Source organism: Pundamilia nyererei, unplaced genomic scaffold, assembly GCF_000239375.1.
Source record: "Pundamilia nyererei isolate P.nyererei 1_Seehausen unplaced genomic scaffold, PunNye1.0 scaffold00426, whole genome shotgun sequence".
NCBI classification, from domain to species: Eukaryota; Metazoa; Chordata; class Actinopteri; order Cichliformes; family Cichlidae; genus Pundamilia; species Pundamilia nyererei.
In genome coordinates this window covers 46,793-50,515 of record NW_005187827.1, presented here as the reverse complement: position 1 = coordinate 50,515, position 3,723 = coordinate 46,793, and positions in this window count along the sequence as shown.

Here is a 3,723-nt window from a genome sequence, read left to right as displayed (position 1 = left end):
ATGGTATGATGCAAGTAAAACAGTGTATGCGAGCAGTGTGGAAGGACGTATAGAAATCACCAGAGACAACAGCAACAGCATGTTGTATCTGAGACTGTCCAGCCTAAAGCCAGAGGAATCTGCTGTGTATTACTGTGCCAGATACACACAGTGGTGTAAGTAATGAGAGAGGCTTTACAAAAACCTTCAGACATACAGTTTCACAGGAACCTACAGGGGGCAGCAGATGATCAAAAATATGATGATCCATAGGCCCATAGAAAACAGGTCTTCCCTGGATCCGGCATCAAACTGTCACGTCTAACTGACCCGTGTCATGGCAGTGTGTATGCCAACCAGATGTGGGCCAGGTCTGGCAATGAGGCACTATTTATGTTCCTATTTTCCTATTTTAGTTAGAAGACCCAAACATATACTGCTATGGTAGCCAAAGTTTCAAATGCAGGTTTGACAGGTTTGTGAGTTTACACTTTATCCAAAACCTTGTGACGGTTTACTCATCTGTGCCAGTGGGTGGCTGTAGCTCAGGGGTAACAGTAAAAATTTACCACCCAATTTACCATCTGCTGACAAAACAACAGAAAGCAGCTGAGAGAGAGAGCGAGAGAGAGAGAGAGAGAGAGAGAGAGAGAGAGAGAGATGCATGGAGAAAACCAATCAGGAAACCTTAACAAAAATGCCACAAACTCCACACTGACATGAAGCCACAAGAAGAGAGGCTCTCATCCCACTTATGCTTACAAGAGCAGACCACTTAGATAAGAACGCTTTTTATCAACTTTATTAAACACTAAATAACTCATCCAACACTTACTTCCATGAGATAATAGAAAATGCTCTGTAATGTAATCTTTACTCATTTGTAAGAAAAACCAACAAACAACAAAAAATGTTTTAAAAATCCAAAACTCCTAAACCATGCAGAAGTCCTGTTCTTAGAATTTTATGTTGATTTTGAGTTTTGAATCTTAAATATATCTGAGTTTGAAATTTTGACTGAGTTTATTTAGGTTTTATTTATTTTTATTTATTTTTATGTTAGGTTGAATGTCATTCATCATTCATGCTGAGTGACAGTTTTAATGTATTTTACTTTTTTGTGGAGGTTCAGATGTTTGATAAAATGGTTTCCTGATTTAGTGCTGGTTTTTAAGCAACAACTTGTTGTTTGTGAAACTTTTTCAGAGATGCCATCAACATGAACTTTAGCAGTAACAAGTCATATTGTTCCCACAGTATTAATATCTTCATAGAACATGTGTTTAATAATTAGCACTTATGGAGATTATCATACATTTTGAGAGAAAATTATTATCTATTTTTTCATAAATAAGAAATATAATTTGTGCATTTATAAGATTTACCTGACTAATATAAGTGATGTGCAGAGGATTGTGTGACATGACATGTGTTCCTCTTTGAGGAGAAGAAACTGATGCAAATTCAGATTTTTACATAAGTGTTGCCAAATATAACACAAAGACTGCATGGTTGATTTACACAACTGTAGACTGAGCAGAGGGACATGACTCTTACAATGAACTGTCCTGCCTTTATGTTTGTTTTCCTTATAGTGTCAGTTTACTGGGCTGGTAAGGACAGCACATTTCTGAAACATTATGAAATGTTTGAAATAAAGAAGCTAATTTTGTTTTTGTCTGTAGGTACTGAGGCTCAAACATTGACTGAGTCTGAATCAGTGATTAAAAGGCCTGGAGAATCCCACAGACTGACCTGTACATACTCAGGGTTCGGTTGGGATATTCATGCTGTTTGGATCAGACAGGCTGCTGGAAAAGGACCAGAGTGGGTTGCTTGGATCCAGAGTGATAGCAGCAATATCCACTACTCTCAGTCATTCAGAGGCCGCTTTACCATCTCCAGAGACAACAGCAGAAAGCAGCTGTATCTGCAGATGAACAGCTTGACGACTGAGGATTCAGCAGTTTATTATTGTGCAAAAGAGCCACAGTGACACAAACCATCAGCAGAGCTGAACAAAAACCTCTCGGTGCCTGAACAGTTATAACATGGAACTACCAGAGGAGGAGCTCTAAGATAACTGATTATTATTATTATTCAAGGGAAATAAATGATAGAGGTAGTGGTTGAGCAAATGCAAATTCTGATACATAGTCTTATACGTATGGGTTATGTAATTATAAAACTGGGACTATGTGATGGATTTACAGCACTGTAGACTGGACAGAGAGACTTTTACAATGGACAGTTCTGGATTTGTGTTTGTTTTTCCTGTCCTCTCAGTTTATTGGGTTGGTAAGGACAAAGTATTCTTTCTTTTAACATTATGAATTTATATGCTTGAAATAAGAAGCTAATTATTTGTTTATCAGGTCCTGAGGGTCAAACACTGACTCAATTTGAATCAGCAGTTAAAAGGCCACAGACTGATTTGTACATACAGTAATTATAGTAATGTTTGGATCAGACAGGCTGCTTGAAAAGGACTAGTGGATTGCTTAAATTGCTTATGATGGTAGTAGCAGCCACTGCTCTCAGTCAGTCAGAGGATGGTTTAACATCTCCAGAGACAACTCTTCTGTCGCTGGCCCACCTTCTCACAAGAGGAAGCAATGCCATATGAAAACTCAAAAACACAGACACAAAAAACACAGCACATTTAGAGAAATAAACTGCACTTTGACATCATCAACATGCTGAAAGAAACACTAAAAGTGCAAAGGCATGAAAAACACCTAGGATCAGAGGAGTAACCATTTTGATGATACTTTGTTCGTAATTACATGTACTGTATGTGACCCAAATACAACTTACTCTATGTTAGGGGAGAAGCTGGATATGTGTAAAAACAATCAAAACACAGGAATTTCAGTTAACTGTGACTTTAGTTATCAACAGCTAATAGGTTCATAACAGAAATTACAACCTGGGCCTTTCACAAAATGAAATAAAATTTAAAGTCATTGTCCTTAATTATTTGAATTGTTCCTTTAAAGGGTATTTGGTTAGGTTGGAACCTTATCTTCAGTTTGTTCCACAGATTTATAGAGGGTCGATGGTCAGTCAAGTCAGAGAACAGATCAGCTGATCTGTCAGTCAGCAATTTATACACTGCCCCCAAAAATATAAAAATCAAATTCAGCAACGTCACAATTAGAGAGGTTACATATTGAATTTTATATCACATTAGTTATAGTAATATCACTTTCCCACTTTAAGAGCACTCCTGCCACTACTTTACATGCATGTTGAAAGTTAACACAGTGAGGCCATTGTAATGGGAGACATTAAACAGATAGTGAGGCTCCTTCTGCTTATCAGGGATGTAAATCCTTAGGTGAAGGTTAATCCTTTCTAATCCTTTCAATTTATTGGGCTGGTAAAGAAAGTGCAGTTGTTTTACTAACATTGTTGTGAAATTGAACTGATATACTCAGAAAACAGTCACTAATCATTCTTTTTGTCTGTAGGTACTGAGGGTCAAACACTGACTGAGTCTGAATCAGTGATTAAAAGGACTGGAGACTCCCACAGACTGACCTGTACATACTCAGGGTTGAGCAGTGATATTCATGCTGCTTGGATTAGACAGGCTGCTGGAAAAGGACTGGAGTGGATTGCTGTCATCTGGGGTGACAGTAGTGGCAGCTTCTACTCTCAGTCAGTCACAGGTCGGTTTAGCATCTCCAGAGACAACAGCAAAAAGCAGGTGTATCTGCAGATGAACAGCCTGACAACTGA